Here is a 15,783-nt window from a genome sequence, read left to right as displayed (position 1 = left end):
CTCAACAGAATTTTTTTTTTCCTTTTTTTTTTTTCTTTTTTTTTTTTTTTTTAAATGATTTTTTATTATATTATGTTTCCCTCCCATAACCCCTTTCTTGGGTGCTCCATCAATACAAGAAAATAAAGCAAAAAAAAAAAGAAAGGTATGGAATCCAGGAAGTTGGAGATACTCATAAGGGAGAAGTGAAGGGCATCTCCTGAAGGGCAATTCCACTAAGTTAGCTGTTCTAGATAACAACAGCCCAGGCTGGAGCAGCTAAGAATGGAGAGAGTTCAATGTTGACTCTGAGGAGTGGAAAAAGAAAGAGGTTGGAGGAACTGCTTTATTTTATAAGAAATACATGAGAACTAACTGTTGACTTTTTTGGTTCACAGGAAACTTTGATAAAAATTAAAACTAAGATTGTAAAGAGACAAAACATAATCAAATCATCATGTTGTAGAAAATTCACATAAACCCAATTTGAGAAATATTTATTTCTTCATCATCTCTGTGCTTTTTTGGTATACTTTCCTGGTGTTAAAACTTACAGTTCAAGCAAGGAGACAGTTGTCATCTCCAACTATTACAGCAACTATGGTCATTGATTTGGGTTGTGGGTGGTGATTCTGGGTTTCTCAGTGCTACTTCTGGAAAAACCTACCAATATACAGGTTGACAAGCCAAATCCCTTTTTTTAATGGGACTTTTCAAGCCCACCCCTTTTCTTAACAACCTACTAAATCACATGTTCCCTTATTCATTTTTTTTCTCCTATCATCTCCGGCAACTTTTGTCTGAACTAATTTACTAGGTTATATACCTATCATCCACATTACAAGTTATATTTTCTGCCTGATTGAATTTACTACAGTTTTTTTTTTTTATTTTACATTATCTCATTATTCACCATTCTGCCTACTATAGTAATCTGGCTCTTCTTGGAGCTTATCTATAAGTAGATAAAGGGGGGAAAAAATGACCATCGTAAATAAGTAAATTGTATAATAAATTAAGTGGTAAGTGCTGATGAGTGAAGACAATGGTAAAGGTAGGTCAGGAGTGCCAGGGAAGAGGTGTGTTGCACTTTTCTTTAATGGTGTAAGGGTAGGTCTCATTAAGAAGATGACAAAGAAGAGCAAAGACCTTTAAGAAGTGAGGGGCTAGCAATGCAGATACCTGGGGAAATAGAATTCCAGGAAGACAGAAAGAAAGGCCCAGAGAAAGGAGCTTGCTTTATGTATTTCAGGGACATCCAAGTCAATGTGTTGGGATGAAATGAACAAGGGAGAGTAAATGGGAGACAAGTTGGATGAGATAATGCGGGTCACATCATATAACATCTTAGAAGCTTTTATTCTGGATTGTTGGACTACAGCCCTTACCCCGAGTGAAACGAACAGTGATGAATGATTTTGAGCAAAAAAAATGACAAGATCTGACTTATATTTCAAAGACTCGTTCTAACTGAAATGGAGAAAGTAGACCAGTGACCCAATACGAATGGAAGCAGGCAGACCAGTTAGGAAATTATTGCTGTGATTCAGGTAGGAAATAGTGATGGTTTTGACCAAGATGGTCGTGATGGAGACAATGAGAAGTGCTCACTTGCTGTTTATATGTTAAATGAAGAGCCAACAGATTTTCCTGATGGATAGGATGTGGGGTTTGAGAGAATAAAGAGAACGTAAAGATAAACAAAATGAGGAGTTGAGTGTTCCTCCAAGGCTTTTGGCCCAAGCAAATGGATTTTCCCTCATGTGAAATGGGAAATATGAGGGTAGAGCAGGCTTGCAGAGAATTCGTGAGTTTATTTCTGAACATGTGAAGTGTGAGATGTCCAGTAGGGTGTACAAGTGGAGAATAAGCAAGTTGGCTATATGAATCTGGGGTTTGGGGGGGAAATCTGTGCTAGAAATATTGCTTTGGAAGTTTTCAATATGTAGATGATAACGAAAACCTTGATGAGCTCACCTAAAGAGTAAGCACGGACAGATGACCAAGAACTGAAGCCTAGGTGTCTCCAGTTTGGGGAGAAGAAGACCTGGCAAAAGAGACAGAAAGAGCAACCAGTTCAGTAGGAGAAAAACTATGAGATTGTCATGTCCTAGAAGCCAGTGAAGAAAGTGTATGAGGAAGGACTGTAGAGGTCAAGGTGTTGAATGAGAATTCAGATGACCAGTGGTTTTATGAAGGTCGAGAACATTGATAGCTTGAACAAGAACAATTTCAGTGCAATAGTCAGCCTAGAAGCCCAACTGGACCAGATTTAAGAGAGAACATGGGAAGTATTAGAAATGGCAAATATAGAAAATTTCAAAGAGTTTTTCTGCAAAGGGGCGAAGAAAAAGGGAGTGCCCATCGATGGAGTAAATTGGCTCAAGAGAGGGCTTTTTTAGGGGCGCCTGTGTGGCTCAGTTGTTAAGGATATGCCTTCAGCTCAGGTCATGATCCTAGGGTCCTGGGATCAAGCCCCACATCGGGCTCCCTGCTCCGCACGAAGCCTGCTTCTCCCTCTCTCGCTCCCTCTGCTTGTGTCCCCCTCTCCCGCTGTGTCTTTCTCTGTCAGATAAATAAAAAAATCTTAAAAAAAAAAAAAAAAAAAAAGAGAGGGCTTTTTTAGGATGGGAGAAATAACAACATGTTTTTCTGAATGAGAGTAATCCAGCCAGGAGGGGAAAATATGACAATGTGCAGTGCAGAGTTTCAGAAGGATTGTCTTTGTTTTTTTTGTTGTTGTTGTTGTTTTTGTTTTGTTTTGTTTTTTATTTTATTTTTTTTAATGATTTTTTATTATATTATGTTAGTCACCATACAGTACATCCCCGGTTTCCGATGTAAGGCTCGATGATTCATTAGTTGTGTATAACACCCAGTGCACCATCCAATACGTGCCCTCCTTACTACCCATCACCAGCCTATCCCATTCCCCCACCCCCCTCCCCTCCGAGGCCCTCAGTTTGTTTCTCATAGTCCATAGTCTCTCATGTTTCATTCCCCCAGAAGGATTGTCTTTGAATAGGTGAGAGAAGAGGGAGCTAAATGAGCTTAAAAATAGGAGCACGTGAGAAAGCAGAGTGAGTGGGGGCAGGTGCCAGTAGGAGGGTCAATGTGACCCTGAGAGTCTGTGCAAGTTCTTTGAATGCTTCACTTTGTTCAATAAATCAGGTAGCAAGATCATCAACTGAGAATATGGATGGAGGGAGAGTTTATGAGGGCTTTTTTAGGAGAGAGGAAATGGTGTGAAATCCCCTCCTAGGAGAGTGGAAGAGTGCATAAGAGGAAAAGAGAGTACCTGTCCAACACAGCACTCTGGATCCACTGGAGGGTCACAGAAATATCTCTGGAAAGCCTGCTCGTCATGCCTCTGTAGTCGAATTTGAAAATACAAAGCAACTTTTAGTTGTTGTTGTTGTTTTTTTTAAGATGGACTTTGACTAAAGAATTTTCTCAAACAATAGGCTAACCTTCTCCTAGAAGTCCAAACAGGTCAATGTGCGATCGCTAGTGGGCTTCTGTGTGATGTGTGTGCATATATATGGCTGCTGCTGGGCCTAGATCCACTCTACTACCTAGTGTTTCGACTCTCCCTCTTCTTGAAACTTCTCTGGATCCCCTTCCGTATGTTTCTCTCTCTTTCTGGTGTGTATTTCCTTCTTGTGGTATTTCTTGATGGAAATGTTACTATATGAACTGATGGGCGTTACCAGTATTTTTGAGGTGGGGGAAAAGAGAAAAAACAAAACAGATACTAGAATGTCTGAGGACAGAGGAAGGAAAGATGCAGATTTAGATAAGAAATTACTCAGAATGATAGGCCCATGAAGGTAAGTCTAGCCAAACCATGTGCTAAATATAAACAACAACAATAAAAGGAAAGCAGAATGATGGTGTAAGATAGATCTCAGAAGGACATCTAAGCTTATCTTGAGTTACTTTTAGTGGCACTTTCAGATATTGGGTTAACTGAACACCAAACCTCTTATTTAATGATCTAACGTTTCAAGCAAGGAGGAATATATTTATTGCTTCTTTGTTTTCATTTATTTGCAAGAAATCCATATAATCCCTTTTAAACCAAGCATCTCTTTTTTTTTAAGGCTGAAGTATTTTTTTTTAAGTTTCTGAATTTATGTAAGTAATCTACACCCAATGTGGGGCTCAAACTCATTGCCCCAAAATCAAGATCCACGTACTCTTCCAGCTAAGCCAGCCAGGTACCCCAAACCAAGCAGTTTCTTACAATATAACATAATAGTAAAAAGCTTCCTATCATGATTTGTATATCTCAGCCGCATGATCTTAGACAAGTAATTTAATCTCTCATTGTTTGGTGTTTTAGTATCTCTGAGTTATAATGTTGGCCTGAGAATTAAATAGTATTATTACAGATAAGCTACCTTTTACTACTTATTCCCAACATTCCAAGGTCATACAGCTAGTAAACAGTGGAACTGGAACTATTGACTGCCCCCACCAACACAATTTTTAAATCTGATTTTTGTAGGTCCCATGACTAACTACTTTCCACTTGGAAATAAAATCAGAAGGCAAGAATGAGTCTTTCTTGATCCTTGAATTGAAAACTCCATTTTTACAGGAAGAAAAGAGTTTACATTTAATTTCTCTGAGGGTATCAGTTTTTTCTGTATCTTGCAGGATGTACTGACTTGATGGAATATTTAAATATAAGTTTTTCAGTTAAAGAGAAAGGAGAGGACACCTGGGGTCTGCAAGCTACAGGTGCATTTTTGACACACTGCTGCCCCCTGCTGCCTGCTGAATAACTTTACTTTTTCACACATCCTACCCTTCTAAAATTAACAAGCTGAATCTCCCTCCCATTATAAAGTCCTACTAAGAGGAAACTGAGGCCCTGAAGTGTCCAAGGTGACACTAATGGTGGAAAATTTAGGATTAGACTACTGAATAGCTACTTTCTGTTTTGCTGTATTGTCCCTCCCCTATTAAATGTCAACAAATTATTTGATACCTACTATGAGCCTGGTGCTATTAGAAGCACTCAAAATGGAGACGTGAAAACCCAGAAATCTGCACTGATAAAACTCGTATTCCTGTATGGGTAAATAACCAGAAAATAAGGAAAAATATCAATAAATAAAATCATTTAAAGTTATGATCGATACATTAAATAGCAATCATGATAACTAATATTTACAGGTCACTATGAGAAGAGCAAGCTAAAGGCACTGTTCAGAGTGCTTTCTGTGATTTGCTTCATTGAATTCTCATAGCAACTCTCAAGTAGCTCTTTGACCTTACAGGTGAAGATACTGAGCCAAGGCCAGAATGATCCTAAGAGGTGGAACCAGGACTTGAAACAGAACTCCTCTGACTCCAGAAGTATTTAGGGCAGTCTTCTCTAGGGAGATGAAACTAAAGAGGAGAAACCAAGCTTTTGAAGATCAGGGGACAGCAAGCCAGGCAGAAGGAACAGCATGTGCAAAGGCCCAGAAGTGGAAGTGAGTTTGGAATGTCTAGGTGCAAAAAGAAAAAAGAGCCACGTGGCTGTATTAGGGAAGCCTGCAGGGAAAGCAACAGAGGCTAGGTCATGCTGAGGAGCTGGGATTTTATTCTAAATTACAAGAGAAATTTATCCTAAGTTACAAGAAATTATTGGAGAATTTTAATCGGAGGAATAGCCTTATTCCTGATAAGCAGCTCACCCTGGATATTGAAAGGAAAATAGATTGTAGGAGGACAAGAGTTGGTAAAGGCAACTAGTTGGAGAATAGTAACTTCTGTCCCACCTAGACCTCCTTCCTCTTCCCAAGGCCTAACATGTATGAGTGTGCATGTTGACCCCTTCACAAGGGGTCATAGACCCAACCAAGTCTATGATTTGTGGCTGAAAATCAACCTCAACTCTACTCACCAAACCAATGAGCCCCATATCACCAGGCCCAGTTGGTGTGCTATATCCACCAAAAGGAGTTCTTTTTTATTCCTCATTTGCATACAGGTGCCATACTGAATAGTGCCAGGATTGACTCCATTCATCTTTGCATCCCAAACAGCATGTAGACCTAGCACCAGAGCATATACATAGTAGCTTTTTGATCCACCTGGTTTACTTGATTCTGATTTAACCTAGTCTGGTTGTAGAATGTAAGACCATAAACTCAAGGTGTAGACTCTATTTCGATTATTCACCCAGGCTGTATGCAGAAAGGAATCAAGTTGAGGGTCCCAGCAAGCCCAGCTAAACAGCTACCATATCTCAATCTGAAACAGGGCAAGTAAAACTTAAGTGTCTATTAGATTGTTGAGATTGTAGTTTTTATTCTCTAACTGGCAATTGATAGGACATGTGGCTCTATTTGAGGGCTGGTTTCTTTCTTGTTTCCAACAAAGTAAATCCTTAAAGTAAAATGGACTAAGAGGAATCTTAACACCAACATTGCTATGTAAGAGAAAAGTTTTGTCAGCTTTTAAATTAACTGAAAATTAAATTAATCATCTAGTTCACTTGGCAGTTTGTAAAAGTTGCCCTGGAATTAGTCAAGCCAGTGGTCCTCTTGGTTTCACACAAGAATGGAGGCATGATGTTGGGCCCCCACAGAGGACTTGGAAACCTATTCCCTTCCCCTAAATACTGCTTACTTATCTGCTATTTCATTTTAAGAACTTTATTATTTATTTGAGTTGTAGCTCTTCTTTGGAGACCTCTTGAATTCTCCTCTGTCCTTCTGCCTTGAGTGCAAATGAGTTCAACACCTCTTCTAAAAACAAGTTCAGTTAATGAGACCAGAAATCACTGGTACCTAAAATTTCAGAGGGTGCTAGCCTGGGGTGATCTGAGGCATGACATCTGGAGCCCAAAGACACTGGTAAAAATAGACTGATTCACATTGCTGTTAAGAGTCAAAAGGAACCTATGAAACACAAACAGCAGAGTTGGGCACAAAGGAACAAGAACTGGTCTCTCTTCCCTTAAAAGGTGCTCAGTCTTATATAATCTCCCTGTCTGTGGGAGCAAGCACTACCCAGAAGGGAGAGTGGCCAGTGGGAGATTCTAGAAGTGGGCCAGATGTGGCCTGTGGACCACCGATTTGCAACCCTTGGTTTAAAATTGCACTAGACTCCCGGGTCCCAGGACTCTGAGGAAGAAGCATGCACAGAACTTGCTTTTTGCTTTATTAACAACCAGTCACGTCGCTACATTCTCTATTCAAATGGAGACATCATTTTCCCTTAAGAATGCCAGAACTATACTTCATGGGCTGGGGGGGGGGGCGGTTAATAAAGACAGCATTTATCAATTTTCTGTGGTCACTTTTACCAGCATTCAATAGCAGTGGAAGTGGCCTTTTCCTCCTTGCTTGTAAATGAGCCCACAGGTGTAATAAGAATAAGGCATATCCAATAAAGGTGGCATATAAAACCTTAGAGCAGTATTCAAATTCTCCTTAACTCGCGAAATTAGAAAATTCAGCACACACTTGAGTATTTTTGGAAATGGGTCCTGTGGCATGTCTAGCTACAGGCTAAGAGATCCACGTTAGAGGAGAGCAGTTGATAGGAACACTTGTAAAAGAAACTGTTGAATAAGGCTTTAGATTTTTGAAAATGCATTTCAAGTGTTTTTTATTCTTAATTTTGTAATTTCAATTTACCATATACTATTTTCAAAATATAAATTTTTGCAAAAAATTTCTACTGAACTTCCCTTTTATCTAGTTATTCATTCAGTTAATTCAGTTAATGTTTATTAGCAGCTACTGGTACCAAGACCCATCTAAGTACAAGAGATCCATCAATTAACAAAAAAGGATAAAGATCCCTGCCCTCAAGAGCTTATATATCAGAACTAGTAAGTAATAAATTTCCTGGTACATTAGGAGGAAATAAGTACAATGGAAAAAGTGAAAGTAGAGCAGGTTAAGAGGGGCTGGGGCTAGGGGTATGTTACACTGTGTTTTTATTTATTTTTTTAAGATTTTATTTATTTATTTGATAGAGAGTTAGCCAGAGTGTGCAGATAATTTTGCTTACCTGAATATTCAGAACAACGAATGCAGTTCAGAGAAGTATAATGGAGAGAAACAATTTCCAACGATTACTCTGTGCCAACTGCTACTCAATTTTTTTATGTAGAATTTTAACTGCTTGAAATGCAGTAAAGGACAGAACTAAAAGCAAAATGGTTTTTTTGAACAACTACGAATACCCTAAATAAAATTCAGACGAAAGAAAAAAGACCATCATAAATGATGGTGTTAATGATTCACAGACGTGTATGCTGTGTGTCTGAGTCCTTTCTGTATGTGTTTTTAATCTCCTAATTTTAGAGCATTTTCTAAAAATAATCAGATAGCGAGGCAGGTCTGCATTTCTGCAGATTCATGATATTTAGAATCCACAAAGGGATTATTATTTATGTGTGAAATTGCCTCCCTGGCAACACAAATGTATCCCATGAAACAAAAAACTTTCATGAATATCTGAGATTATATTTTAATTTGGATTTATGCTTAACATTTGTATTAAGTGAACCAAAAGTTGCAAAATTCAAAAGGCAACTGTTTTTAAGCTATGTATTACATAGCTGGATAGTAATTCCATCTAGTGCCTTTTAATATTTTTGGAGAGCATAAAAATATAAAACAAAACTCACGAGCAGAGCTGTTGCTAACTTTGAAGGGCTTAATATTTATATTCATATGATCCAGATGGAATACAGTCAGGATGAAATTTTAGTATAAATTTTGTCTTTGAATATAGTCTGAAAAATTTAATTCACAACTATGGATATCTTGCTTTCAGAAAATTAACGGGTGCTACCTCATGTTTTAAGTAAATGTAACTGCCTTAAATGGAGCCTGACTCTGTGAAGAATGTATTATTGCCTGCCAGATGCTATCCATATATGGATTAGTATCAGTTATGGATTATGGATCACAAATGGCTAAATGACTGGGGTCATATTTGATCAAGCTGACAGTGTGACTTATGAAATTCATTTATCTTCCAAGATTGTCATTAGTTTTAGCTATTCCTCAGGACAATTTTTGCCTGTAGCCTCTGTTCTTGCCCCTAATACACCTGATTCCTACATGGCTCAGGAAGGCACAAGTGTGAACACTTTTTGCATAAGCACACACAGGTGTGAAGGTAACCTTTTCTATCTTGCAGGGAACCATGGGGTGAGACAACCCTGTAGACTCTGTAGAATCAGAAGGCCTCTGTTAATGTATGAGGTCTCGCGCGTGACCCCACAACAGGGGAGAATCCAGGGATTATCAGAGGCAACTTCATGATGTTCCCTTTACCCCATGCCCTAGGCTTTGCGGGATTGTGAAGAAAGCACCTTCACTGTAGCCAATATTTAACTAGAATTTAACCAAGAAGGTACGGTTTATTTCCACTATCAGAGGTTGATGTTAATGGGAGGCCAAGAGTACCTCTGGTCTTAATTAATTAGATGTAGAGAGCAAACAGCAGTACAACTAAAATAAAGACTTACCAACTCACCAAAATGAAAGCCTATCCTCTACAAGACCTCAGGGGTGCTGGTGAGAAAGACCACCACTGCAAGTGCTTCAGAATGGTAAATTAAAGTGACTATTAGGCAACTGTTACAAAGTCTCACATTCGACCTCCTAAAACAATAGAAACCCAACCCATGAAGAGAAAATTCCAGTGATTAATGAGATTACTTGTTTTGTTTGGAGTTGGCTCCAAAAAGTTGACTAATAGCAGAAAAATTTATTCAAGTCTGTTTATTCAGTATTTAAATAACTATTACTCCAAAAGAAATATATGAATCTGGATTTAGTACCGTTTAAAAGGTACTTAAGGGCGCCTGGGTGGCTCAGTCAGTTACGCTCTGCCTTCAGCTCGGGTCATGATCCTGGGGTCCTGGGATAAAGCCCTACATCGTGCTTCCTGCTCAGCGGGGAGCCTGCTGCTCCCTCTCCTTTCCACCCATGCTCTCTCTGTTGCTATCTCTGTCTCTGTCTCTCTCTCAAATAAAATCTTTAAAAAAAATGAATAAAATTTTAAGAAAAGGTATTTAAGCAGTTAAAGATTACAGGCAAGGTAGGCTTCAAGTATAAGTAATAACAAATTACTTTAATAATACCTTAAATTTTTGATAGCAAGCCAAATGGTGTTTTATTTTTTCCTTTTCCGCCAATTGGAAGGTGATGGACTGTTCTTGTGATAACAAGAAACTAAGTTGTTTGTTCTATGACTGTTCAGTGGCCCAAGTACTAATTGACTAAATGGCACCATTGCCTTAAAAGAATTAACGTCTTAGCAATTAAACTAAGTTTTCAGGTATTCATTGATCACTGTTAGGTTCACATTAATCAAAGAAATGCCAAGTACAAGTATGTTAATCTATGAGGTTTAGGGCAACATTTATTGTACTAAACAAACAAAAAGAAGTATTTTTTCCCCCTCATGTCCTCAATTTCTCCTCATGTCCCCAGGTTGTTTTTTTTTTTTTTTAAGTCTTTTAATTTGGAGAAAATTATGAACAAATGAGAAAGGAGGGGCTTTGTAGACAAGTTCAATGGCTTCACTGAGAAGACGTCTTTTCATTAAGGAGGCTAGCTAAGGGCAAATAAGAGGATAGTATTACCTCCTCCTCACACACAACACACACTGTTCTTAGTTTCCAGTTGCTGTTTATCACTGAGAGGAGGAAATGTCAGGAGCCCTTCATCAGATGCTAATTCAGCACCTGAAACAGTAAAAATTGGTGGAAGGACATGAAGTCAGTCCACCATAGTAGTGAAAATATTTACTAATTAAATACAATTGTAACTCAGTGCTCTGAAATAAAAAGAACTTTGAGTGTGAAGTCAATATTTGCACGATTAGAGAGACTTCTTACTTTATGTATCTTTCTTCAAATATCTGAACTGGGTCATATTTATTCTTCAACCAGGAACAAAAAGAGATTCTTTTTCTTTTGGTCCACAGATGTAGTGGATTGTTATCAAGTTTCTTACTGGGAAAGGTTAAGTTAATATTTTGACAACAGATAAAATCTTCAAAGTGAGCCACAAGCTTAAGTAAGGAGAGTTAGATTTTATAGGCTAGAATGTCAAGGATAAAGAGTAGAGAAAGGTTTTGCAAGTCATGCAGTGATGATTATTCTTAGCGTAAAGTTTACATCCCTCCATCTCAACAACTCTCTTAACATGTCACATTGTCCTTTATAGTCAGGCGTTGAAAGAAACCTTAGAGAGTCCAAGAGTTGCAAACTCATGTGCTTCTTTGGAGTTGTAAATGACTATATCCATCATTTGCAAATAATAGGAGTGATAGAAACCACAGGTATTTGAGAGCTTATGCCCTATCTAAAGACATTCAAATCAGTTTAAAATAAAGATTGTGTCTTCCAAACAAACCCATCCACAAAATAAATGTGGCCTATGTACCCCCAATATGCTACCCTCTGACTTAGCCTAACCCAAACAGCAGTTTCTTCTGACCTATTATCCAAGCTTCAGATCCCTTCTCGAAAATCCTGCCAAGTGGCAGTTCACTTCCATTGGAACAATTTCAGTGACAAAAACTCGTCACCTTTGAAGCTGCCAAGGTTTTGTCCATTATATCAGTGATGGTAGTGAAAGTAGTCTCTTTTGTGGTTGAGGATATTAATAACAATGATTTGCGAACTTTAACAGCATATTACTCAGACCAGCAAGAACCCCAGAGGCCTCTCTGTTTTGTGATTGTTACTTGAGAGTCTGTCACTGCTGAGGGTTCTAACTCTTTGCTTCATGGATGGTACAATCAGTTCCTTAGCTCCAAAAAGCGTCCTCATATTCAGCTCTATTATTCCGAGTTTACTTGCATTGCTCATGTTATATAGCATCTTAGAGAGGACCGTCTTCCATTAGCATTTGTTTCATCCCAACATATGTAAACTGTGTCGTTTCTTGGTACTAGGCCTGAGCTAGGTCTTGGCATACAAGGGGGGAAGGCTCTGCTTTCCTTAGACTTACATTCTAGTTAAGGAAATGGACAAAACACAAAAGAATTTAAAAGTTCTCTGAAAGGAATAGAAGCTGAAGAGGCAGACAGGAGCCAGATCACGCAGGGGCTTCTAGGCCACCTGATGTTTGCAGTTTTCTAAGAACATGATGAGAAGCTACAGAAAGATTTTAAGTGGAAGAATGACATGACTTTAGATTTGTTTTGAAGAAGAAAAATGCTAACACATAGTCAGTGTACAAAATTCAGCAAATACAAAAAGTATGTTAAAAAGAAAATACATCAGGCAAGATACCATCACCCAGAGCCAAGCATGGAATGGGAGGTATGGTAGAGAGAGTTCTGTGCTACCAGTTCATGCTAGTAGAACAGAATACGACACATTAGGTGGCTTAAACAGCACACGTTTATTTCTGACAGTTGCGGAGACTGGGAAGTCCAAGATCAAGATGCCTGCAGATCTCGTGTCTGAGAAAGACACTCCTCCTAGTTTGCTTTCTCGTTATATCCTCTCATGGCCAAGAGAGGGTTCTGGTCCTTTCCATATAAAGACTCTGATTCCATCTTGGAGCTCCACCCTCATGACCTAATGTAACCCTGATGACCTCCCAAAGGCTCCACCTTCTTATACTATCCCAACGGAGTAAGGGTTTCAACATATGAATTCCTACAGTCCATACAAGTTCCCAAGACTCTTATTCTCTAGTATACATTCCCTGTAAATCTTTTTCATTCAATGAGCATGGGCAGGAATACTAATATGAAGATATCCCTCCCATGATCAGGTTATGTTGTATGGCAAGGGTGAAAGGATTTTGGAAATGTAATCAGAGTCCCTAATCAGTTGATTTTAAGTTATTTCAGAGGGAGATTATTCTGGATGGACCTGGCCTAATCAAGTGAGCTCTTTAGAAGAAGGTCTAGTGGGGTGCCTGGGTGGCTCAGTTGGTTGAGCGTATGCCTTCAGCTCAGGACACAGTCTTGGGGTCCTGGGATCAAGCCCCAGGTCGGGCTCCATGCTCAGTGGGGAGTCTGCTTCTCCCTCTGTGCTCTCCCTCTCTTTCAAATAAATTAATAAAATCTTAAAAATAAATAATTAAAAGAGGGTCTAGAGATCTTAGACAGAAGTCAGAGATATTCAGAGAAAGCAAATATGCTTTTCCATTGGCTCTAAGAAGCAAACTGTTGCGTGGAAAGGCCAATGAGGCCAGGGACAGTCATGGGGGAGTGTCTAGTTACTAAAATCCTCAGGCCTACAATTGCAAGGAATTTGGTTGTGCCATCAACAGATGAACTTGGAAGAAGCTCAGATGAGACTGCAGCCCCTGCCAACACCTTGATATCAGCCTGGTAAGATCTTCAACAGAGAACCCCACAAAATCATGCCTGGACTCCTGTTCCAAAAACAAAACCACAACAACAACAACAAAAAAACACCGGGTAATAAATTATGAGATAATAAATTTGTGTTGTTTTTAAGTTGCTAAATTCATGGCAATTTGTTACATAACAATAACAAATTAACACAAAGGGAATGACATGATCTTCTTCATGAGTAAACTGAGGAACAAGAATGGAGAACAGTTAGAGCCACTGTCATGATCCAGGCAAAAGATAAGGGCAGCTTTGGAGTGGGATGCTGGCAGTTGACGTAGAGAGATTTTAAATAAATTTGGGATTGATACAGGGCTTGCTGATAAATAGGATTTGGAGGAGGAAAGAAAGGAAATAATCAAGAATGATTTTTAGGATTTTGTCATGAGCAAAGGAGTGGTTGGTAGTGCTATTTACTAAATCTTGAAAGAATAGAGGATAAACATTTTGGCCTACAGGGTGGGGTCAGAAGATGGTGCTCAGTTTTAGAAATATATTTTGAGGCGCCTGGTTGGCTCAGTGGGTTAAGTGTCCAACACTTGATTTCAGCTCAGGTCATGATCTCAGGGTCGTGAGACTGAACCCTGCATTGGGCTCCATACTCAGTGAGAAGTCTGCTTCTGTCCCTCTCCTTCTCCCTCTGCCCCTCCCCCCACCTTTTTTAAGAAAAGAAATACGGTATTTCACCAAGTTAGTAGTTAGATATACATTACATGTATTTGCATATGTATGTATATAAATATCTATATGCATATACATATGCATGTATATATATAAAATATTATTTGTCTTAAAGTTAGGGTGGTAGTATCGTTCATTTTACTTTTTATTGACTTAACAGTAAAAACATGAATTTTAATGATTGCATAATATTCCACTGTATATTAATCTCAAGTATTTAGCCAGTCCCTTATTCCTCTATTATTCTATGGTTAAACCAGTTTTTATTCTTTTCACTTTTATGAGTGATGTCCTAGTGAATATTCTTTTCTAATTTATTTTAATTCCAGCATAGTTAACATACACTGTTATGTTAGTTTCAGGTGCACAATATAGTGATTCAACTCTTCCATACCTCACCCAGTGCTCATCACAACTGCCCTCCTTAATCCCCATCACCTAATTCACCCATTCCCCCACCACCTCCCCTCTGGTAACCATCAGTTTGTTCTCTATAGTTAACAGTCTGTTTCTTGGTTGTTGTTTTTTCCTTTGCTCATTTGTTTTGTTTCTTAAATTCCACTTATGAGTGAAATCATATGGTATTTGTCTTTATGATTCTCAGTATCTCAGTTCACTAGAACTGGAGTTGCTGGGTCCGATGGGTATGAACATTCTTATGATTTTTAAAATTCAAATGTATTAAATCATCTTCTAGATAGGTGGGAGCAAATTACACTCCCTCCAATGGTATATGAGAAGTTGACCACTTTCACCACTGAGTATTTCTACTACTAAAAACATCTTTGCCAATTTAAAGGTGAAAAAAAAAACATTTCTCTATTAATTTATCACAGCCTGTGTATCTTGAAGGTATGCTTCAGTGTTTGGTTTTGTTTTCTTTTGTTCTCTCCTGCCTGGCCTGACCCCTCTCACTATATGCCAACTGCATGTGACTGGAGTCAGGTTCTGTTGTTAGCACCAGGAGGAGATAGAGTGATGCCAGTAAGCCAGTCATCCTTTACGAAAATATGGAAATTTGTTCTGATAGATTTCCCAAAATTATTTCTAAAATCAGCAAGTCTTGATGTGTCCTCATCCTCAAATTAGTTTCCCTCCAAACACATAGAGTGTAAAATATTTTTTATACAGTTTGCAATATATAAAAGGAAGAACAAAAAAATTACTTTTAATGTTTTTCACCTTGTTTTTCTACATTTTTAAAATGGTATATAGTAGATGATACTACCATCCTTCTGAGCTAAAACTATCAATTAAAATCTCTACAATATATCGCAAGAAGTGGCAATTAAAAATGTATTCAGTGTATTAGGTTGTATATTATTTAACAATGGTTGCCTGTGGGTGATGGGCTTATGATGGGTGGTTATTTTATTTTTATTACTTTTTTGTATTGCGTAGGTGTTTAATATTGAATATTAGTAGTCTTCTCTAAAAATAAAGACTTTAATAGAACTTTAAATTTTAATTAAAAAGCTCTTTAAATGTCTTAAGAAACATTTCCTTGAAGTTGTTTTAAAAATCAAGAATAAACAGAAGCAACCTAAACATTTGTAGGGATTAAATGGAAAAACTTGAAAAACCAGGCTATGCAATGTACTAATTATATGCCATTACACTTGACCTTAAACCAGCAATTACACTCTTGTAAAAACCCAAACCATCTTTTATTTTTTTATCTTTTTTCCAAACCACTTTTTAAGTATATTTTCAAACACCTTTGAAAAATGGATCAGGAAAAAAAAATTCAAAAGGACTGTGACTTCCTATTGG

At 38.1% G+C, this 15,783-nt stretch overlaps 1 protein-coding gene across 3 annotated transcripts in view; it reads left to right on the top strand.

Moving 5' to 3' along the window:
- OXR1 (oxidation resistance 1) overlaps positions 1-15,783 on the top strand; it is a 433,246-nt gene that overhangs the window by 276,087 nt on the left and 141,376 nt on the right. The gene's annotated exons all lie outside the window — the stretch shown is intronic.

The sequence above is a fragment of the Ursus americanus genome, chromosome 9, assembly GCF_024610735.1.
Source record: "Ursus americanus isolate L20-20 chromosome 9, mUrsAme1.1.p, whole genome shotgun sequence".
Classification (NCBI taxonomy): Eukaryota; Metazoa; Chordata; class Mammalia; order Carnivora; family Ursidae; genus Ursus; species Ursus americanus.
Note: the sequence above shows the minus strand (reverse complement) of the source record. Positions and strands in the feature narration are given on the sequence as shown.